This window comes from Mustela nivalis, assembly GCF_964662115.1.
Source record: "Mustela nivalis genome assembly, chromosome: 17".
In the NCBI taxonomy this organism is placed as follows: Eukaryota; Metazoa; Chordata; class Mammalia; order Carnivora; family Mustelidae; genus Mustela; species Mustela nivalis.
In genome coordinates, this window is record NC_139036.1 from 50624671 (window position 1) to 50649134 (window position 24464).

The 24464-nt window shown below is 46.4% G+C and overlaps 1 long non-coding RNA gene across 1 annotated transcript; it reads right to left on the reverse strand.

The window, feature by feature from the left end:
- Nucleotides 1-11693: 11693 nt before the first annotated feature.
- On the reverse strand, nt 11694-13889 carry LOC309851420. The gene is made up of 3 exons (XR_014304768.1): nt 13518-13889; nt 12860-13063; nt 11694-11826 (listed from the first exon to the last, which is right to left on the reverse strand). It is a non-coding gene; the product is annotated as an uncharacterized lncRNA (long non-coding RNA).
- Between the last annotated feature and the right edge of the window lie 10575 nt (nt 13890-24464).

A 24464-nucleotide genomic window follows, 5' to 3' on the forward strand; every position in this document is an offset into this window, starting at 1 on the left:
TCTCTGGTGCAGGCTAGGCACTCCAAGAGTATTTGGGTCTTAGAACTGACGTTTTTTATTTTGCAATCTTACCATTTTCCCTCTGCTTTCTTTTTTCTTTCCCTTTCCCCATCCCTATCCCCCCCCCTCCTCTTCCACCTCCTCCTCCTCCTCTTCTTATTCTTCTTCCAACAAGTTGAATTACCTTCCCTGAACCTCTGGACTGATCTCTGCTGGGAGGCAGAGATTCTTTCCAAACCATCCCCAGGGGCCCAGAACTGGGCACGCTTCACCACACACTCGGGTAACGTGGCTTTCTTTCCAACAACCTGTCCCAGCATCAACAGGCCCTCTGAGCGGATTTTGAGCCTGTTGTTTGCAAAACCAGAGCCTCGGCAACAATGAAATTTGAGTGTGGGTTGTGGGGAGCTTGACATGATTGAAGCAAAACGCCAGAGCAAAAGCGAAAAGCAAAATGCTTTTAGAAATTCTGAGCTCTAACTTGCACAATAGTGGGTACAGGCTGCAAGAAACACAAAAGGAAGACAAAAGCAAGTGGTTTCCTTTTGGCTTTGGCACGGAATGGTCATGACACAATCTCCCCCTCCCTTGCAACCACATCTAAACAACATTGGGCACCTTGCTCAGGTAGCACACGGTTCCGCTCTGCAAACCAACCCCTGGTTGGGGGCTTCTAACTTGTTTCAGAAGTTGCCTTTCAACCTGGACCATTCAATTCTGTCTTTATTCCCTGGCTTTCATCCATGTGACTATGGCAGTGCTCTCCAGAGAAAAGAGGAAAAAAATCAATGACTGACCTTCCTACAAACCACACTCGGTTAACCTGGCTTGAAAGGGAAGAGCATCTTTCTCTCAGCCTCCCCTTGGCCACCACTCACACCTTACTCCTCTCCAAAAGGAAACATACCAGGACTTTGCAGTGCGGGGGAAAAAACCAGGGACCCATTGGATGAAAGAATATCCCTAAGGGTCTCGTTTGCTTTAGGAAATGTATGCTTTGGTATAATATGGAAGATGAGGTCACATCAGTTTTCTGGATGGACGACACCTTCACGGCCTCACTGGCGAGTGCATCAGGGAGCCGCTGGTGGGGCCACTCTGAAGTGACATGGTGTCTCTACTGTCTTTAAGGCAAGAGATCGTGTCATACAGCAATGAAGGACATGGGCACTAAATTCGGACCACCTGGGTGCTGTTCCTGGCACTGCCATTCTCTAACCATGTGAATGTGGATTGGAAATACATCTCAAGGAAGGTTCCGTTTCCTCAGCTACAAAAGGGGATAATAGTAGTCCTTGCTTGACAGGTTTGCTGTAATCTATAAAGTACTTATTGCAGAGTCTGGCCTGACAAGTCTCAGGCCACATGACTGGAGACTCTGGGTGGGCTGGGTAGATTAGCTTTGGTTTGGTTTGGGGAGACATGAGGGTACATAGATGTGGTGACCTCTCCTCTTCCTAATTACTTTTTTTTTTTTTTAAGATTTTATTTATTTATTTGACAGACCGAGATCACAAGCAGGTAGAGAGGCAGGCAAAGAGAGGGAGGGAGCCTGCTTCCTCCAAGAAGAGGGCCTGATGTGAGGCTCCATCCCAGGACCCTGAGACCATGTCCTGGGCCGAAAGCAGAGGCTTTAACCCACTGAGCCACCCAGGTGCCCCTTCCTAATTCCTTTTACTAAGATGTCTGATTGGGAGGTCACAGCCATTCCCACCACCCTTTCCCTTTCTACATCCACCATTGCAAATTAAAAAATAAAAATTAAAAAAGGCAGTTGGTGCCAAGCTCTTGACCATCAACTGAGCTGTGTGAGACTGACTGTTCACAGACTTTCCTGTGCAGAACCCCCTCCTTACCACTCCCCTCCGCACAGTTTGTTCGGCAGTAGCTGCTCTCTCCCCAGGCCCCATTTCTACTTCCATCGTCTCTATTAAGTCATGCCATTACTCTCGATGATGGCAGTCCCCTCCAAAAGGAGCTCCTGAATTCCCATTCCTCCAGAAGGCCTGCCTGGATTGATCCCTGCTTTCTCTTATCCGTGGTCTTAACTCCCTTTAACACCTGTCTGCTTCACACTGTCTTGGTTCTCTGTTTATAGTTTACTTCTTAGAGTTGTGGCCTGTGTGTCTCAGATTATGAACCCCTAGAGGGAAGGACCTTGGCTCTGTAATTTCCTGGGTTAAACTTTGATGACAGGGATAAGATGGTATGGCCTAAAGGGATGTTTTGCTTTTGATGAGTGAAAATGAAAAGCCCTGTTAAGGATCAGCAGGGGTTTCCACGTCCATGTTTCCTTCCAATCGGGGCACCTCGGTGCTACCATCACCTCTGCTCTTTCTCCTCCACTCTCATTTCTTCCAAATCACATCCCTTGAAGCCCAGGCTCCCTGAATCCACCTGGCCCTCTCACTTGTTTATTTGTACCCATTTCCTAGAGCAAGCACCTGTCTCGGATCCAACCTAATTACCACTAATCACTGGGTTCGCTGGCCAGGCTATATAAAGAACTGCTCTATCTCTGCATCTTGGGCTCTGAAGTTCAGCCCTCCCTGTTATCCACCCACTCGGGGCAAGAGGTTGATTGTCTGGTTAGGGAAAATGAATTTAATGATGATACTAAGGGGATACCAGCCAAGTAGGGGACGTCACACTAAATGTGGTTTGACACCATGCTTGCCCCTTTGCCCAGGACAGAGATGGTGTGGTAACTCTAATGTTTGGTCAGAACTCTTCACCCTTGCCTTGGTCCTGTAGTGGGAGGGGCACACTTCCTGAACCTTGATTTGGTGCTCAGCCACATCAATCACTTTCACCAGTGAAATGTTAGCAGATCTGTCATAAGGAGAGACTAAAAATGTGCTTGTGCAGCCAGTCTTTCCCTCTTGTGCCTCTAATCTCTATTAGAGAAGAATATTCTCTGTCTGTGCTGCTGACCCTGTAGCAGGGTCTTTAGCCCTGGAATGGAAACACACCAAGCAGACTCAAGCCTGAACCATGGCAAAGATCAAGCCCAGCTGGATGGCAGCCTGAAACAGCACTCCTAGCCTGATTAGCCTGATTCACTGCACATCTGCCCAACCCCCGTTGTCTCTGAGCATAAATGATTCTTATCTTAAGCCACTAAGCTTTGGGGCAGTTTGTTACGCAGCATTATTGAAGCAATTGCTAGCTGAGACAGGTGGCAGATAGGTTTGCTCTAATATGTCAATGTTCTTCAGTTGGTAAAGATTGAGAAGAATATTTCACTGAGGAGATGAATTGTGAGACCAACTTGGGCTCAGTGGGAATGAAGTCCAGAATTGATTAGTGATGGCTGCCATTGGAAGAGTAGGGGCACAAGTGCCACATATCTACTTTCTTGGGTCTAAAGCCTCTCCAGATGACTCACCTGGTCTCCCTAAGACAGAGCAGAATCAGGAAAGTGGCCTATCAAAAAGTACTAATGTACACAGGTAGGAATAGATGACACACATTCTGGTGCTTGCATGTTCACATTTTAAGCTATCACTAGCATATAAGAGCACTGCTAGTGAGTACAGCCTCTTAGAAAAGGGCACCTCTTCTGGACAGATTCAGTCCCGGGGATGCCAACTTGGTGAGCAGTTAGTCCCTTTGTAGGGATAGGGAGAAGGTGTCTCTCCCTCCACATAACAATGCCCATGTCCTGCTTGCTAAGCCATACATGGGCTGGATTTCACTCCCTTGGCCAAGCACTTTTGTATAGTGTATAAATTGTACCAGTACAAGTTGAGATGGAAATAAAAGAAAAAGAGGAAATAAGATGAAAAGAAAGATTTTTTTTTCCTTTTTCTGATATCAGTTCTGTCCAACTCCTGTGCTTTGGAGTTTTGAATGAGTTATCCTGGCACTATTTGACCTTGGATTTCAGGCCCACACGGCTTGTATATTCTGAGTAGTTGGAAGAATAGTTTAATTGAAGTGGATAAGCCTACTACCGGACAGACATGTTCTATTCTAAAAGAGGAAACTTCTATCCCACTGAATCACTAACCTGCAAGTGCTGGAAAGTGCTAGGCTGAGAACCAACCCTCTAAAATCTTTTGCCCACTCCTGCTTGTCAGGTACCTTGGAAAAGCAAACACTGTAATGTAAAAGGATCCTCTTCGGCAAGGTAACTGAAAACCCAAGTAAAGACTGACCCTGGGAATTAGATTGCCTTAGTCTGAAGAGCCAAATAAAAAGGAGTCACATCTGGTTCCATTTTTCTTGTGAAATTATCTCACACTGACCAAGTAGGTCCTTTCCTGAGTATATAAATACAGAAGACACACACATGGTTGTTATCAAACAGTATTGTGCAAAATTAAATTGGCTACTTTATGGTGAAATGGAGAAGAATGGCAGGCATTTCAAACACATGAGTTTCTCTTCATTGGGCCTGGAAGCAATCACTCATAAAGACAGCTACTTTATCTCCTAGAGTGTGGACCATTCTAGAAGGGACATCATGTTGGTTTAAAACCAATGACTTGGTCAAACCTGCAATGGAATCAAGACACATAGAGCCCTGATTGCCTGATTATTTGAGAGAAGGTCATCTGAGTTACTGACAGAAATCACTCCCCACCCCCCACCACCAACCACCACCCAATGTCCCAAGCTGATCTTTTGGACAAGGTCTCTAATGTGCTGATCACATGTGAACTTAGGGCCCAAGGGAAGGAACTTACTAGGATTTTTCAATTATCTTCTGGTCCCAGAGACGTGCTGCCTTATTGCTACCTGGCTCTCATCTCCAGATTGTTCCAGAGAATGCACAATAGATGAGAAGCAGAGATCAAAGAAAGACTTCAAGCCCTAGCTGCGGTGAGCCTTGAAATGACTATTGAGGCAGAAGAGGAGGAGTTGATATTTCCAGTGGGCATTTCATTGAGAATATCATTATTCGGCAGCCATTCCAAAAGATCATGAATCACTCCCTTCCCCCCAATGGAGTTTCCCACAGGACCTATGTGAGAAAAAGGATGGTGGTGGGAGCGGGGGAAAGAGTAAGAAAATGAACTGTAAAGCAATAAAAGGTTACGAGGTTGGGGAAGAGAGAGAACCCATGAAATTTGTTTCCCTACCACCCTGCCTTGATATTCCCAGATGTTCTTATTTTTATAGGCTGCACTGAAGGGTAAGAAGCTTGAACTAAATTGGGCTCCATGAATGGGGTGTAAGTGGGCCAAAACAGAAGAGCACTGTGCATTGTCCCATGGAGGAGCGCTGAGTCCTTGTCCGTCCAGAATCCCCTTCTCTTTAACCTTCCTGCTTCTATACTTACTGTACTGGTGAGATCTTGTTATATCTCAAACCACACACCCCAGTTCTCATGAAACCAAACAGTTTCAGGCTCTTGCTAACTGGCTCCTGAAGCCCTGATCACTGAAGACTCCAGCTAAGCCAGTAGCCTCTTACAGTATGTAGAATCAGGGCTTGAATTCAGTTCTTGGAAAGATAGTTCTGTCATATACCTTTGGTGTAACATTCAAGAAGACTGTATCTAACGGGGCAAAGAATTGGAGAGGAGGATCATTTCTTCCATCCCTGCTCAGAGGAGGAAGATGGTCAAATAGGGTCCTCTCTTGAAATAGAAGGCAAAAATTAGAAGTGTGTCATTTAAGCTCTGGGGAAATCATAACGTAGCCCACTCTCTTGTAATTGAAAGTTGGAAGACATGGAAAAATTTGATTCATTCTAGTTCAGGTTTCTCTGAAATGGTCCTGGTGGGGGCATCTGAAAGAAGGAAAGTGCTTTATCGGATGGAGCTTTCCACTTCCAGTGACAGGAGTGGTAGGTGGGAATGGGTGGTAGGTGAGAATGGTGTGGGTTTTCTGAGATAAAGTGTGTCTGAATTTGAAACATCATAATACCACTGTCTTAGCCATCTGGGTTGAAGTGGCTTAAAAGTCAGTGGCTAAAGAACCTGTAGAGGGGTGCCTGGGTGGCTCTGTCATTAAGTATCTGCCTTTGTCTCAGGTCATGATCTCGGGGTCCTGGGATTGAGCCCCACATCAGGTTCCCTGCTCCACGGGAAGCCTCCTTCCACTCCCATTCCTCCTGCTTGTGTTTCCTCTCTTGCTGTGTCTCTCTCTGTCAAATAAATAAATAAGATCTTTAGAAAGAAAGAAAGAAGAAAGGAAGAAAGAAATAAAAAACCCGAAGAGAACTGTGTAGTCAGCTGACATGAGCCTATGGTTTTAGTCCCCTTGTGGTACAGCCTAGAAGCCCTAGACCTCACTATCCCTTAGCAAGTTTGCTTCTAATGGGCCCAGAACACTGGCCTACTTGCGATCATTAAGTGCATTCCACTTCCACATCTTGTTTTAGGGATGACCTTAAAGATTCCTTACATTTACTTTCTACCATCTGAAAAAAGAGAAAAAAAGAAAAAAGAGGAAATGATAGCCCAGTTCATGTTTTTCTTTTTAAATCAACGCTCAAATGTTCATTATTTTTCCTACCTTGGCAACTGGCACCTCAGGCCAGAATGCACCCCTTAGGCTCTAAATAAAAGAAAGGGACCAGGCAGAGAAGGATGGGGGAATAGAAGAAGGGTCAGACGATAGGGCCTGTGCGGGGCAGTGGGGGCCATGGGATGTCCAGTGAACGTCCCCACGCTGGCCCAGACACTGGCCAGACCCGCAGCCCTGGGTGCTGTCCTTGCCCCTCCTTCCCTAATCTCATCTCCACGTGGCGAGACCAGAGTGGGCTCCCTGCACTACTCAGCCCAAGGAGAGCAGAAGGCATGCCTGACATCCTTCCAAATTGCCCTGAGAACTTGACGCTACTCCAACAGGGAGAGGAAATAAAGTTTGGAGCACCCCAGCAAGAAAATGGCCAGGTTATTCGACCTCATTTCTTCAACCTCTTCTTGGCATGAATTAGAGAATGCTCACTTGGTGAAACCGCAGGTGTCTAAGAAGAACTTTGATTTTTCTAAACATTTACAATTCTCTTTTATGTATGCAGCCAGAAAATGGGCAAGGAAATCGAAAATGTAAATCTTCAAGCAAGAGCTGTGTGTCAGGGAGATGCCAGACTCCCTTCAGAGGAGCAGATTATTGTGGAAAGACACCCAGGGAGGGAACTCGGAGGAGCCACTTTCCAAGCAGCTTGGGCTGGGGGTGTGGGTGGGGGGCCGGAACCTCATACCGGAAGAGAGGTCCTGAACCGGAAAGGGTGGGGCTTGTCCTGAGAGCCAATGGGATGCCTGGCCTTGCAAGGACAAAGATGGAGGATGTTCCTGAAGATGGGGTGGAGGGCCTTTTGCTCCAGGTCTCTGGTTACCTGACAAAGGGTGGATTGGAATCGTGGGGAGGAATTGCATCTGGTTCTTTTGTCACTCCAGTCTGGAAACCGGGGTCCCTCACCCTATGATTCTTCCCTTGCAGACATCACCATAATGAACTGAGCCTTCTCTGGGAGACTAGGCTCAAGGAAAACGATGACATTGATCAACTTTGTCTTTGTCTCTCTTCTACTCCTGCCATCTTCCTCCCCCTTTTATTCTTGAAGATTTTACTTTTTAAGTGATCTCTACACTCAACAGGGAGCTCAAACTCACAACCCCGAGATCAAGAGTCTCAGGCTTTACCAACTGAGCCAGCCAGGCGCCTCTTTTTTTTTTTTTTTTTTCTAATTTTTAATTTTTTTTTATAAACATATATTTTTATCCCCAGGGGTACAGGTCTGTGAATCGTCACGTTTACACACTTCACAGCACTCACCATAGCACCTACCCTCCCCAGTGTCCATAATCCCGCCCCCTTCTCCCAACCCCCCTCCCGCAACCCTCAGTTTGTTTTGTGAGATTAAGAGTCACTTATGGTTTGTCTCCCTCCCAATTCCATCTTGTTTCATTTATTCTTCTCCTACCCCCTTTACCCCCCATGGTGCATCTCCACTTCCTCATATCAGGGAGATCATATGATAGTTGTCTTTCTCCGATTGACTTATTTTGCTAAGCATGATACCCTCTAGTTCCATCCACGTCATCGCAAATGGCAAGATTTCATTTCCTTTCATGGCTGCACAATATTCCATTGTGTCCACATCTTTATCCATTCATCTGTTGATGGACATCTAGGTTCTTTCCATAGTTTGGCTATTGTAGACATTGCTGCTATAAACATTCGGGTGCACGTGCCCCTTCGGATCACTACATTTGTATCCTTAGGGTAAATACCCAGTAGTGCAATTGCTGGATCATAGGGTAGTTCTATTTTCAACATTTTGAGGAACCTCCATGCTGTTTTCCAGAGTGGTTGCACCAGCTTGCATTCTCACCAACAGTGTAGGAGGGTTCCCCTTTCTCCGCATCCTCACCAGCATCTGTCATTTCCTGACTTGTTAATTTTAGCCATTCTGACTGGTGTGAGGTGATATCTCATTGGGTTTTGATTTGTATTTCCCTGATGGTCAGGCGCCTCTTTTAATAGAACACCTGGTACATGTCCAAACAATAACCAAATAGAAAAATATAATGAATATGAATGGAATATAAAATGCTAAGAATAAATTTAATAAGAATTGTGTGGCACTAACATGAAGAAAGTGCTTACCCTTTACTGGAAATCATAAGAAGGGGCACCTGGGTGGCTTGGTTGCTTAAGCATCTGCCTTTGCCTCAGGTTATGACCTCAGGATCCTGGAATTGGCCCCGCCTGGGGCTCCCTGCTCTCTTGTTTCTCCCTCTTCTCCCTTCTCCCCTTTCTTGCGTGCTCTCTTTCTCTCTCTCACGATCTCTTTCTCTTTCAAATAAATAAAATCATAAAGAAAATCACAAAGAAGATAACTAATAGGAGAGACATCTTTTGGTCTTGGATAAACAGATAAAATATTGCTAAGAGGTCCTTTCACCCTAAATTAGTCTGAAAACTTAACACTAATTAAACACTCACCTGGAGTTTTGGGTACATGATAGAATAATTCTAAAATTTATTAGGAAGAACAAAAAGGTTCTTATAACCAGGAAATTATTTAAAAGGGAAAACAAGGGGTAAATAGCCCTCCCAGGGGAAAAAAAAAAAAGCATGTTATAAAATTACAGTGATTTAAATTGTGTCATACTATGAAAAGAACAAGTTAGAAGTCCTAGGATTATACCCATGTAAATCCCAGAATTCAATATATGATAAAGGGCATTTTCAAACAAGTGGGGAAAAGATAATTTATTGAATGTTATTGGGACAACAAACTAGCCATTTGGGGTAAAAAAAAAAAAATGCCATCATCCTCCCAAATAAGTTCCAGATGCCTTAAATGTAAAAACTAAAACCATAAAAGCACTAGAAGAAAGCAGGGGTGAAAATGTGTATAATCTTTGGATGGAAACTTCTAGGCATAGCACACGTGCTATAAACAATAAAGAAAAAGATTGGAACATGTGACAACATAAAAATTAAAAACTTCTGCACAACAAACACTATAAACAAAGTAAAAACCAAAGCACAAATAGGAAAAATCTTTAGGACCTATGTTAGGGAATTAATAACCCTAATACAGAAAAACCTCTTATCAATAAGAGAGGCCAAACAACCCCATAAAACTACACACATATATCAGGCTTCATTGTTGATAAAATAGTTTCAAATTCAGATTATCAGTCAAAACAGTACTTGGTACCTCCTTACACTAACAGAACTATAAAAGTGTCTGTTGTGTTATCTAAAATGCCAAGTTCATTGCGCATCTTGTGTTTCTATTTGCTAACGCTGGCGATCTTATTTCAGACGCATGAGCTCATTTGGTCCCTGCAGTGATTCAGCGAGGTGGAGAAGGAGGGGACAGTTAGCTTTTCAGTCGTTTCCTCCTCTCCGAAGCACCGTGTGAGAAGGAAATCAAATAACAAATGCGTGAGACTCAGGACAGGACCCGGCACAGAAAGAATGTTCCATCCATGTTGGTTTTCTTTCCCTTTTGTTTACACAGGGCTCATTTTACAGATGAGAAAACCGAGACTGAAGAGAGGGAAATGACTGCCCCACGTTTACCCAGCTAATAAGACAGAATTGTCCTGGTCATCCAGGCCAGACCACCGCGTTCCCCGCTCACCCTCCGCCCATGCCCTCTGCCTTCCCTGGGTCCTCGCATGTCTTGATGTGGCTCAGTTCTTGGGTCCTACGGAACCCGATCTTCTTCTCTCTATTCAGGGGTCTCATCTCGGCCCCCCTACCCACTCTATCAAGCTGAGAAATGAATTAATGCTTGAACAGTGGTTCCCCACCTTGGTTGTCTGTTACCATAATTTTGGAAGCTTTTAAGAAATCTAAATGCTCGGGTGACATCAGACCAATTAAATCAGAACCCTGGGGATGGGACCCAGGAGGTGTCCATGTGCAGCCAGGATTAGGGATCACGGTGCTGATGTGAGCATTTCTGGCTGAACTTGGCACCGTGAAATGTTTGCCTCTGAGTCGGTCTAGTTCAACAGTCTCGTTTTGTAGATGAGAGCACTGAGGCCCAGAAGAACGGAACAACGTGGTTTGTCTCTCAGATGCCAGAGACAAACTGGAGACTAGAACTTGGGCTTTCAAGTTCATCATCCGTTCCTTCATCCGTGGCAGTGTGTTCAGACAGCTGTGTTTCCTCTCCAAACACATACAAACTTTCTCAGGCACCTTCAGCCACAGAAAGAGTCTAGGACTTGGATTTCAGTCACAGAGGTATTTGCCTGCAGCCTTCTGCACCACCCCTGCCCCAACCCGGCACGTTTTGTTCTATGAATTGAATCCATCCACTTTGACCCCCATTTCTTCTCTTCTTGGCCCTCAGCTTGATCGCTGGGGACCATGTCAGGCCTTTCCTTCAAGTCGGCAGTGGAAGACACCTCTCCCTGCTTTTCTCTGGCAACACTTTTTTTTTTTTTTAATTAAGATTTCACTTATTTATTTGAGAGAGAGAGAGAGCCAGCACAAGCAGGGGGAGGGGCAAAGGGAGCAGGAGCTCAGTCCCTGGGATCACAACCAGAGCAGAAGACAGATGCTTAACCAACTAAGCCTCCCACGTACCCCGACCCCCACCGCCACACCCCACGGTAGCACAGCTGATGCACCCCTGCTCCCGAGGACAGTTTCCCTCCTACAACGCGCGCTGGCTGTTCCACTCCAGTGGGCTGATGCTTTTTGTCCTAATTCAGTATCCTCAGCAGACTTTAAATTCTGTGCCCAAACTTACCTCTTCTCTTCGTGCTTGGAGTGCTACAAGGTAAGAACCAAGCTAATGAGCTCCTTTGCCTTGGGTATTAATCACTGTTTATTGCTTAGTCTTCGAATAATAAAATGTTTCTGTTTCCGCTTCACTCACTGTTATCCTGCTCAGAAAACCGTTTTAGCCTCTGTCTGGAGCCCTGTGGTCAGAAGCTCTCAATCTGTGGCCCAAGGACCACCAAGAGGGCATAAAATTCAAGGCATCCATGAACATGGCAGGAAAAATATGTGTTTATTTCCATGAACAATAAAATCTGTATTTGTTTTTATTTTTCTTTTTTAAAGATTTTATTTATTTATTTGACAGACAGAGATCACAAGTAGGCAGAGCAGCAGGCAGAGAGAGAGAGGGGGAAGCAGGTCCTCTGGTGAGCAGAGAGCCCGACGTGGGGCTGGATCGCGGGGCTTGATCCCAGGACCCTGAGATCATGACCTGGGCCGAAGGCAGGGGTTTAACCCACTGAGTCATGCAGGCACCCCTGTATTTGTTTTTATTAAACAATAAAATATATCTTTCTTTTCACAAACCTCAAATAGAAATCCGGCATATCTTTCAGTTACAAATGCAGGAAGCAAATCACAATAGTATTAATGGCATCTGTTACTCTGTTGCCTACAAAATGAATAGAGATTCTTGTATCATATTATAGTTGTTGCATGTATCTTTTAGTGTAATTTATGCTTACCACTACTCTGAAATTATGGTTAAGGATTAAACCTGGCCCTAGAGTTCTTTCTTTTTCTTTTTCTTTTCTTTTCTTTTCTTTTCTTTTCTTTTCTTTTCTTTTCTTTTCTTTTCTTTCTTTCTTTCTTTCTTTCTTTCTTCCTTTCTTTTTTTTTTTAAAGTAATCTCTACACCCAAGGTGGGGCTCGAACTCATATCCCCAAGATTGAGCGTTGCATGTTTTACCAACCGAGCCTGCCAGGTACCCCTAGAATTTCTCAACGTACAGATCTATATCTCAATTTTATAATAGTCTGAGAACTCTTTTTCACTGTGATTGGCCCTATGTATGTTGCTTTCTTCATTTAGAAATATTTAAATCATTTAAAAGCACTATTCTGAGAAGGGCTGCGTGACACAGAACCAGTTCAGAACTGTCGCGTCCGCAGGTGACCAGTTGCCTCGAGCCTTTAAGCCACACCAACGGCTGCTGGCGGCGTGCGCCCCGTCTGCGTCATGGGCTGTGTGAGGTCAGGGCTGGGGGAAAGTCAGGTTCTTTTCAAAAGCTCGCTCTAGACTTGTCATCTTTGGGGCAGCTCCATGTTCGACAGTCCAGCTTCCTTCCACAAGCTTAAGAGGGAATTACGTATTCCAGAACTCCAACTGGCAAGCATGAGTCAAGTCTCTCCTGGTGGCAGGAAACAGAAATCTATTCACGCCGGCTCAGAGTACAGCTTTGGGGGTGCTGACCTAGACTCATCATGAAAACAGAGCACAGTGGGGCCGCTTGGGGGGAAGGAAGCTGCCCAAGACCAAGACACCTACTTTCTGGGTCCCTCAGGCGCCTCCTGCTCTCTGCCTCTTTCTGCACAGTCTGTTCCACTTTTCTCCTTTCTGACCTGCCTCCTCTGTTTTCTCCTGAGATCTGCTTTTCTAAAATCTCAGCTCTGGCTCCTTCTAGTGCCCACTCAAGCCCGCATACCTCATGGCTTTGCCACCCAGCTCCTCAGAGCTAACTGGCGGTGAGACTTCTAGGAACAAGGCTTCAGGTTCTCCTCTTCTGGGCCCTTGGGAAGACCACACCTCCCTACGCCTTGGTGGTCAGATCGGCTCATGTGACTGGTCCTATCCAGGGTCTCTCAATGGCGGGTGAAGACTTCTCTGTCGCAGGAGACTGTTCCTTGCCCTGTAGGATGTTTAGCAGTATCCCTGGTCTTTATCCAATAGACAAAATCCAAAATTGCCCTCCACTGAGAACCACCACCCTATAATTTCTGGGGCAGTCAAATTTAAGATCTTCTTTCCCATAGTTTCCATGTATACTCCTCATCATAAGACCACTTGCCCCCGTTTTGGGTTCAGAAATTAAAGTCATGTGTATGATGAGTTTGTAATCCTAGGAGAGGAGCCCCATCAAATCTTTTGATCTTTTTTTCCCCTATCATGTTAAAAAAAAAAAAAAGGTAAAATAAATGACCCTGAGACCTTTCTGTTTTCCTAACATACACTCACTCTAATCGACCTTTTATGAGTAGGAGCCATATGTCTCTCCAAGCCTACCACTGCACTGGCGCCTCTGCAGGTGACCGTGAACAGGTTAGAAATTTAGTGTTTATGCGGGATGGAAACCAGTATCTCACCTTCATTCCCCATGCTGTCTCTTTTCTGAATAACAGCAGCCGAATTTCATTTCTTCAGGAGACCTCTTGCTGGTCAGCCTTGTCAGAAGAACCCGTGTTCCTGGCTTCCTTCCTGCTCTGCCTCAAGTGAGGGAGAGAAGGAGCCCTTTGCCACAGGTAAACAGAATAGGCAACATATGAAAACAGTCGCCTAGCCAACGAGATCCTCAGAGGGCCTCTGGTGTGTGACTAGTTCAAAGTGGCCACTCGCTGACCAGTAATTAGCTTGGTTGAGGTCGGCAGAGCGGACCCAGGCAACTAGAAAAGGCAACTTTGGGGGAAGCAGCTCCTTTCCTGGAGATGTGAGGAACCTTTCTTAGAGGCACTGCCCAAGCCTCTCCTGTGATCTTGCACAGTGGAGCTGAAAAGTGGATTAAGGCCGGAAATAACAGGCTATGTGTGTGCCCGCACACACTCACACATTCGCACACAGCTTTCCTCATTTACTTTCTATATTAAAAGGCCTGCTGACCTCTGTGATTTCCTCCCCCTCAGATTCAGAAGCGGTGAATAGGATGCATTCTGACTTTAAATGCAATGGAGAGCTTTGAAAAGATGGAAAATTAGCAACATCTGGGCTGAGGAACCCAAAGAGACCTGAAAGGAAAGGAAATGCCTGAAAGAAGTTTCAGATGTCATTGTGATCCTGGGGCCCGTGTTTGGATGGATAGGTGGCTTCGTGTGGTTATGAAAAGGGGTTGGGGCCTCCGTGCCCACCCCGACTTGGCTCCCTGTCTGGGTCTTTTGTTTTTCTTCTCTTCTCTGTGCTCCGCCAAACAGGAATGAACATTCTGGAATGGTTTCCACTGCGTCTCTTGGATATTCTGACTGATGCCGTGAAAATCGAGGAGACCCATTTTCTCAAGCTTGTTTCTTTCTTTTTTCTCCAACACACAACGCTGCCAGCCCTGGATCTTGTCCTCAAAACTTCCTTGCAAAGAAAGAGACGCAAGCCACGTAGTCAGGCTTGTTCCCAGATGCCCCTGCTCGGCCTGGGGGAGACGGCAGTTGCTCTAAAGCTGTTGTGTTAGTCTGAGCTCTGTTGGTCCCAAGGCCAGACCCCGATTCGAGCTAGCCTGGGCAGAAACATTAAATTTCATGTCACTGCATCCAGAAATTTAAACACTCTCAGGGTCTCCTCACTCTTGAACTTGGCTTCTTGCTTCTATTTGCCTCATTCCTACCTACCGCACCTGGCCTTTCCCCAAGCGGCAGGTATCTGTCCCCCGCAGTAGCTTGGGTTCTTCCTGCACCGATTTCACAGCCCTATAACCCTGTGTGCTCAGTAATAGAAAAATCTAGGGAAGGACTCTGATTGGGTAGGCTTGAGTCATGAGTTACCCCTGAACCAATCACTGCAGCTGAGGAGATGGGGCTTTCTGATTGGCCAGTTCTAGATGACAGGCCCCTCCCCCTGTCTGGAGCTAGGATGGGCCACCAGAAGCCGGTGGGAGGAGGCTGAGGAGCAGGTCTTTAAATGAAGGGATGAATTGTAACCTGGGTAAAAGAAATAGGATGTCTAGGAGACAGGAAGGGCGATGTTTATTAAATTGATTGTCACTTCCCCAGTGTATAGTTTCCTAGTGTGTCCAGAGCAAGTTACCACAAACTGGGAGGCTTATACCCACAAACATGTATTCTCTCACAGTTCTGGGAGCTTGAAGTGCAAAATCAAGGTGTTGGCAGGGTCCCACTCCCTTCCAAGGCTCTTGGGGAGACTTCTTGTCTTATGTCTTCCAGCGTTGGTGACTGTCAGCATTCCTTGGCTTGTGGCTATTTGCCATGTTCTCTGTGTCTTCACATGGCTTCCCTTTTCTCTGTGTCTCCTCCTCCTAGAAGGATACTTGTCACTGAATTTAGGGTCCATCTAGATAATCCAGATTAACACCCTTAACTTGCATTATAAAGACCCATTTTCCAAATAAGTTTACATTCACAGTTTCCAAGGATTAAGACAAGGACATATCTTTTTGGGGACCACTGTTCAACCCATTACACTGTGTGAGGTGCCCTCCCAAAGGGCAAGGAAGGCTGCTTTGCTACCCACACATCAGGAACTTTCCTAAGGTGTCCGAGTCTCATCTTAATATTTTTTAAAGATTTTATTTATTTATTTATTTATTGAATTTTTTAAACGGAGCTCATGAGTGGGGGAGGGGCAGAAAGAGAGGGAGAATGAATCCTAAGCAAGCTCCATGCTGAATTTGGAGCCCAATGTGGGGCTTGATCCCCTGACCCTGAGATCATGACCTGAGCCCAAATCAAGAGTAGGATGCCTCATCAACTTGAGTGCACCCGCTCGAGTCTCATCTTAAACTTACCAAGCCCCGAGCTGGGTTTCTGCAATACCAGCACTCCTTGGCAAGATGCAGATTGAGGTCCCAACCAAGCTTTGTTCTGTCTTAGATTTCCATGGTGCCTCTGTTCTCATTCTCTTGGCCTGGTTTCCTCTTTACAGGAAAATACTTTCTTCTCTACAGGTCTACCCAGGTGGTTCAGGTTCTGTTCTGGCTCTCATTCTTAGCCCAACGACTTTGGGCATATACTTTAAATTCTCTGAGCCTCAGTTCTCTCCTCTGTCGAATGGGCATAATAGTAGTAGCTACCTCCAAGGGTGGCTCAGGGACTCAAATCAGTTAATAGAGAGTATATAAAACACCCACAACAATCTCCTGCACAAAGTACACACTCCCTAAAGTTGGCTGCCATCGTAAGACATAGGCAGATCTTCTTTCTCAGTCTCTTTCTTTAGCTTCTAGTTTTTCCTGATTACGTTTTTATTTTTCCTTCAGGTTTTCTCTTTCCACGCTGTGCTTAATTTAGTGCAGAGACTCAGAGACTGGTGTGCAACTGAATTATCCGGAGGAGACTTAAAAGGGCATATGGCATCCCCTTCCCTCTGATATTTCATTATGTGGGTCTGGTACCCTCAATCCTATGCCTCTTTGATTCTGACAAGTGTCCAAGTGGCTCAGAGGCAACCAGACTTTGAGACCCCTAGGGGTGGGAGAGATGCGAGGTGCAGAGATTCCAATCCCATGATTCATTCATTTACTGTATAGTTGTGGGCAGGAGACCTGACCCTCATTTCCATAGGATCCCTTTAAAATGAGGATAATAATACTTTTCAGCCAGGATCAAATGAGAAGGTCCTCACGATATACAAAATATCTTATAAAAGACGAGTTATGATGATAAGAACCGATATTTCTGATGCAGTAAGTTTTTGGAAACTTACATATGTATTACGTCACTTAACTTGTTCAAATAGCTTGTAAGTTGAGGTCTAGCACCCATTTTACAGATGGATGGACCGAGGCTCGTGAGATATTGGGAGGCTCCGATGAGTTAATATAGATAAAGAATATGGTAAGTGGTTTCACATTTGCTCTAACCCTCGGCATTTTTTTTGCCCCACTTCTGCTACCTTCATGCAAAGGTGGCTTTGTGTGCTGGAGTGACTCACTGAGCTCTTCTGTCCCTCCTTTACTTCAGTGGAGAGTAGGGAATCTTGAAACCAACTTCTTGCTGGTGCCGGGGACTTTCTGTCCCTGGTTTATAATTTAGTTCAAAAATTTAAAAAAAAAAAGGGTCCCAGTGTGCTCGAAATCCATAAAGCTAACCCTTACTGGCAGGGCTCTTTCAGGTGACCAGAAGGTTTCACTTCTTTTGGGGTCAGTAATCCAGGAAGAAGAGCTTGGGTGCAGGATGTGACCTCAGAGGGGACAGCCATGGAGTGGAGACGGTCTAGGGGTGGTGGGGAAAGGAGGAGCCAACTAGCTTGAGGGAACAGAGTGGTTTTCTTAAAAAAGGAGAGAATCCAGCTCCGGAGGCAACCCCTGGTTTCCTGAATCCTTTCTCCTCCTCCCCCCATATCCTCTACACCTGATTTAGTGGTGATTACCAGAGGTCACCAGAACTCTCATTTCTTGGCACACCTTTCTGGACTCTTGGACTCTTGAGCCGGATGTTTGCTTTCCATGTGGAAAGTGTGAGCCTGATTGCCTCACCGCTGGGTTTGGCCTTGAACTCCTCCCCTGCCCCACCTCAGAGCTGCTACACAATCTGCACATTGAGTGTGAGCATGAGCGTGTATGTGAGTGTGCATGGCTGATGGATCTATGATCACGTAGCTAAAGTTTTCCAAGAGCAGCTTTCCTGAGATTAAATTCATACATCATACAATTCACTTGCGCAAAGTGTGCAATTCAGTATTTTTTAGTACATCCACTCAGGTGCATAACCATCACCACAATTTGGGAACATTTCCATCACCCCAAAAAGAAACCTCCTGCCTCCCAGCACCCAGCCCCCAGCAAAACCACGAATCTACTTTCTGTCTCTATAGATTTCCCCATTCTGAACATTTCATATGCATGGAATCATATATGATATGGTCTTTTCGCTTAGCCTCCGGTTTCCAAAGGTTGTTCATGCTGTAGCGGCTATCAGAACTTTGCTCCTTTTTTTACCGCCAAATAATATTCCATTGTACTGGCTACATGATGCTTCAAGTTCATTCATTCGTCAGTTGATAGATACTCTGGCTGTCTCCATCTCTCAGCTCTTATGAATAATGGTACTGTAAACATTTATGTACAAAGTTTTATGTGAACATATGTTTTCTATTCTCTTAGGTTGATCCCTAAGAGGAATCGCTGGGTCATATGGTTGCTCTACGTTTAAAGTAGCTACAGCTTTTAATGTGTTAAAGACACACAGATCAGAGCTTGTGCCAGGCATTGAAGGTTAAAACCCCGAGCTGTACCTGAGCTGTCTCAAGAGAGATTTATTTTTAGTCTGCAGATATTTTATACCTGGTGAGGAGAAAGTAGAGGGGGGGAGGCAAGTGAGCCAGAGAGATGCTGAAACACTTGTTCAGACTTCAAAGTAGAGTGGGGTGCCTGGACCAGTCTCTGTTTTCTTACCATTGAGATGAGCTGGAAGATAATGGGATTTTTGGCTTTTCCCACGTGACCTATGGGAGATGGGAGAGAAGGGGAAGCTCTTTAAGGAAGCCATGGAGGAACCCAGAGTGGGGGTGACCTGCCCTGGGGACAGTGTTGGAACTGACCCTCTGCTGGGGAAAGACTCCCCCCTGGGGACTCCGTGAATGAAGCCCTCTGCTTTGGAGAGCTGTAGTGGCTCTAAAATTTTTACTACATATCTATTTTTAGCATACAGTGACCATATATATACATATATATATATTAGTGCACTTGGAAATGAAGAGCCAATGAGAAAAAAAATAGGCTTTGTCCCACTGACCAAAGAGAGGCACTGTTAATAGGGCATTTCCATTCTGTTCTTCATTTTTTTTTTTCCCGTTTTTCTGTTTAACGCATTGGTTTTGTTGGTTTTTTCCCCTGTCTGTAGGGAAATAGATTTGGCTGCTGATTATACACTTCACAGTTCTCCATATGGGAGGAACTTCAGGGCATCGTGCGGGTGGAAGGAAAGGCTGGAGGGTGAGTTTTGAAGCCTTTTTGCAAAACAAGCATTGTGTGTTCTTGGCACTGTGCTCACTGGGGTCGCTTTGGGGGATGGCTGCTGAAAACTGGGGGGATGTCAAGCTCCCAGCCCCCCTCAAAGGGGCTCAGGAAGTGCCAGGGCTACATCGTCTCAAATCCTACACCCTCCAGGCCACCCAGCTGAGCTGGCAGCTTGCCCTTCTCTTGGTCCTCCAGGCTGAGCAGTGAGGTTGTCCTGTCTGAACAGTGACCCCAATTTGGGGTAACTCCAAGCTCTTGGTCTGGAACCCAAGAAGGTCGATAAGCCATTCATCCCTCACTGTAGCTTCGGCCACGGCTGGTGAGCCCTCACGTGGCCCCCGTGGCTCCCTGGTGTGACCATATTAGGAGCCAGAAACAGAGGGGACATAGGTAGAACTTGAAGACACAAAATATCCAGGTTTTGTTTGGGTTTGGTTCTGAATAGGGGTCTTTTCAAGCCTCTTTGAACCCTGAGCTCTGGCCACACTGCCTAGACGGAGTTAGACAGGGCGCAGATCAAGCTTGATGGGTCCACCCGATGCTCTTGGTGACAGGCCGAGTTGTCATGGCAACGAGTGGTGACCAGGCCCAAGGGCAGCGTTCTGCTTTGTCGGCTCTAATTCGTGGCGATGCTGCAGGACCAACCTGGATCTCCCTCTCATTTGGTTCGCGCTCCCAGACAGGACCCACAATGAGCATAAACGCCCAGGGTATTCTGAGGTCCTCCGTCAAGCAGAGCCCTGGCATTCTCGCCCGTCTTACCTCCTGTCCCTGCTCACTCTCTTTCCCAAGTCCATCCTTCTGTCCACAAGGACCCTCCAGCCCACTTCCTGCAGCGGCTTTCCTCAGGGCACACTGGTGGCTGCAGAGGCCACCCAGACTCCAAGGACTGTCTGCTCACCGCCCTGGCGAGGGAGAGGGCCGAGAGAAATCGGGAGGGAGGGCTTTGGCTCCCCAGCCCCAGGAGCGCTGGGACTGGAGGGAAGGTCTGGGTCTGGGATGAGGCCAGGTTGGGGTCTTGGCTGCCCCCTTCACTGGATGACCTTGGAAAGCCCCTTTCTTCTCTGGGACGAAAGGTCCTTGTGGAGGGATGGCACAGGGCCACACTTGAAGTCCCTTTCTGCTCCAGCAGACTCTGACGGGAAGTGTCAAACGCCATAGGACCAAGCATCAGAAGGGTTTCTGAGCAAGGAACAGGGTAGAAAAAGCCTTGAGATAGGAGTTAACAGTCCCAAGTCCTTTCTCAGCCAGCAACTGGTCATGACCTTAGCTGTACCTCAGTTCATTTGTCCATAAAGGAGAAATAAAAATCTGTATCTAGGTCCCTCTCAGGTTAGTGGCAAAACAGTCACGAAACAGAAGGTGGAATGATGTGAGGCTAAGAGTGTCGAGTTATCCAAAGAATGTCTCGGTGGTGGGAGCCTGGTGGTGGGGGTTGCTAGGAGGGCACGGGGCTCAGGGGGTGCCTCAGGTCACTGGACCTGCCCCAAGGACCCAGGAGGACCCAGATGCCCGGATGTACTGGTGTTTACAGGCAGCTGTGGGACTCAGGCAGAGCAGGAGGGAAGAAGTCCCCCTCCTAACTATAGGACGGTGGTCCCACCGGTCAGTAGTCAACCCGAGTGGGGGCCTTTGGTAAGAATGATAGACGTAAGGGGCAGGCTATGGCGTATCACTGGCATCGTCCTCAGCCCCGTCCAGGGAGGGTTTGGTAAGAAACACGATGTCATGGTTATTCTAGAGTGTTGGTGACACCAGGACTGTTCTAAGAAATCAGAGGAGAAAACAAGGCCAACTGTCAGGTTCTTTTAGCAGAGTTGGAACACTTAAGAAGGGACATGGTCAAGGCCACCAGCAGGAGAGCCCATGAGGCCACCAGGGCCTCCTGGTCTACCAGGAAGGACACCTAGCCACTTGGGCTCCAGGCCAAGGGAGGAGAGAACCGCAGGGTTCCCATGCCTCTTGCTGGTACAGTCTCTGCTTCACAGACGGTCATTGTTCACCACACCCCTTTGTTGCCCTTTCCCAGGCGCCAGGAGGGTGGAAACTGGGGAGGCACGGGTGACCCAGAGATAAAGTCTTTTTATGAGCTTCCTGATTTCGCTGAGAGAGGAACTTGGCTGACTGGCACGGATGATGGACAATCCCCTCTACCTGGTTCCTTCTGTGAAAGAGAGGCTCTTCCCAGTTCAGATGGGAGGTGCTGGTGCCCTTGGGGGAGGCTTGTGCTGGGTTGTCTGGGGACAGAGGTCTCACCCAAGAGGACATTAGCAGATAAGAGAAGACAGCTTTGCTCACCCTTACTGTGCTCAGCCCCACATTTCAGCAAATACGTGCTCAGAAAACCAAGCCTGGCCATCACTTTGGTGCTGCATAGACTAGCTGATTGTTTTTCAAGGTTCTCCTGACTTCTCCAGAGAAAAGGAAGATGAAGGAGAAACAAAGAAAATCCAAGGAAACACCCACAGCAATGGTCGCAATTCCAAATATACAGGAGAAAATTAGAGGTGAACCCCAAAACATCGTTAGTCAGGTCCCAGGGAGTTTTCAATGAAGCGGTTTGAAATGACTTGTCTGGGAAATTAAGAAGAGAAGAGACAGAGAGAGTGTGTGCGTTGAGATTTTAATAAAAATAAACTTTTACTATATGACATCCCTGTGCTAAAAAAAAAATCAAAAACAAAAACAAACAAACAAAAAAAACACACATCCATGTGCTTGGTGAAATGACCAAATGGTACAAAAAATATGCAGTGAAGAGTTTACTTTTTCCTCTTCATCCCTCAATTTCTTCGTTCTCCTTCCCAGAGATAACTACTCTATTGATTTTTGGAAGTTATTTCTTACAGATCTGTGTGAGATTACGGAGTCAGACATCTGAACGTTATCCCCGATGGCGGGTGTCTTGGAAGGATGCGACTCTGATGACCTCCTCTGGGAAGGGACCCGTGTCCTGGCTCCAGGGATGGCCGTGAGAGACCAGGCTGGGGGACGCCGGCAGTCAACAAACACACAAACCGATCCTGAAAACAAGAGATCCCAGGAAGGGCTATGCAAGGAATTAAAACAGAGGGACCCTTTGGGGAATGACTGAGTGGTCACTCCCAATCTCCTGCTGAGGTTACTTTTAGGGTGAGTAATATGAATGACTACATCTGCCCGTTCTGTGTCCCCTTTGTGGTGTCTCCCAGCGCTTAATGCTGAAGGGCACCTGCTGCAAGATGTGTTCTTCTCCCACGGGATGGTCACACACTGACGTTCACATGCTAGCAGTCCAAGGAGCAGCGCAGACGGCCCACCATCTGGGGCCCCGATTGTTCCCACCAACCCGCTTCCTTGTACCAGAACTGAGACCCCTCACCCCCGGCCCCCATACTCTCTCCTCATCCCTCATCCCCCTCAAGGCACTTGTGAGCAGCATGTGGGCCATCTGGAAGGTAGAGGAGGCCACCTTTGTCAGCCTTCGACTATCTCCTAGATGCTGTTTTAACACAAGGCTGAGGTGAACCACCTTTGTTTTTGGATTGTGGAAGAAAATAGACCATTTAGGTGAGCATTCTGCTTCTCAAACTCCTGGCACCTACTAACTCTATATCTGAATAATAAAGGAACTCTACGATCCTAGATCATCCTCACATCCTTTTCCCCACACATCCAACACCCTAACACTGAGCTGGGAAGACACCACTTCTCTAGGAATGGGGCCATCCCTTTTCCTTCCTGTCTTCCCTCCTTTCTTCCTCCTCGTCTTCCTCTTCCTTCCCTTCATGGTTTCAATACTCATGTGTGTGCCCCAGTCCATGTGCTGTTTACTGTTCCCTGTTTTGGGACTTAAAAAAAAAAAAAAGATTTTATTTATTTGACAGAGAGAGAGAGCTTAAGCAAGCAGAGTCGGAGGCAGAGGGAGAGGGAGAAGCAGGCTCTCTGCTGAGCAGGGAGCCCAATTTGGGGTTCAATCCCAGGAGCCTGGAATCATGACCCAAGCTGAAAGCAACCGCTTAACCAACTGATTCACCCAGGTGCTCCTGTTTTTGCACTTTTTATTAACAAAGTCACACACATGTTTTCTTCTAGAATTCACATTTCTTCATCATGTTTTGTTTGGGATTTCTTTTTCATGTCCATGCTCACAGCTGTAGTTCACGCTCTCTAATAAATCACATTTCTTTATGTTAAAAGGCCACAATTCATGTCTTCTACTACTGGCCGACACTGAGGCGATTTTCCACTTTTTCCTCTTGTGAATGACGCCATACACGGTGTTCCTAACCCTGTCTCCTGGCGCATGTGTGGGAGCGTCTCTAGGACCTATATCAAGGAGAGGAATTACTGGCTTGGAGTGTTTCTGGTTTTGTTTTTTTAAGATTTTATCTATTTTAGAGAGAGAGAGTGAGGGGTGGGGCAGAAGGAGAGGGAAAGGCAGAGAATCTCAAGCAGACTCCACCCTGAGCGCTGAGCCTAATGTGGGGCTCGATCTCATAACCCTGATACCATGACCTGAGCTGAAACCAAGTCAGACGCTTAAACAACTGAGCCACCCAGGTGCCCCTGGCTTGGACTGTTATGAGCAGATCTGACTTTATTTAGACAGAATTCTTTTCCCCATAGGAGATTTCATCTGAAGAAAGCACTCTGTAGTTAGAGAAAGGGAACACAGTGCTAGCTGGGCTTTAAAGAATCTTCTATAATCAGGACAGAGGGAGCTATCAGTTTTCGACAAGTAATTCTGCAATTTAAATAAATAAAAATTCATATAAGATGATGCACTTGGACATCTACAGAAGGAGCCCACTCTGCAGGACGCGTTTATTTGTACGTGGTACTTCTTCGACCATAGAGTGGGACACCCGAAGTAGAGTAAACTGTGATGCACTTAATCGAAAAAAAGAGAGGGAGATGGTCTGCAGTCTAAAAAGAGAGTCTGGGAATCCGAACCTGTCAGGACTTCTCATCGTGTTAAGCAAAAGTTGGAGTCTAGGGCCCTGTTTTCCCTTGGAACCATCCCTGAGCTCAATGGGCATGCTGGCTTCTAGATCAGCATGAGTTTGCTTTTAGGGGCCATCAGTTCCCCAAAGTTTCATCTCACCTCCTGAACAAACCGAAGAAAATCCCACTTTGGAACCCCACCTGGCTAATGCATAGCCCGAAGGCCATCATGTGCAATTATGAGCCACCTGCGGGGGCCTCCCTCTGTGGGGGAGGGGCCCGCCCCGCCCTTACCCTCCCCCTCCCACCTGCCGCCTGCCAGTTCTGTCATTGCATGTCACAATAAGCATTAATCGTCTACTGTGATTTTTATATTTCTTATTTTTGCTCATAAGGATGCAACTAGGAATATGGAGATTCATACATACACACTAAAGAAAATCAAGCCCATTGTTTACCCTGGTGGGTTTTGTATACAACATAGATCCAA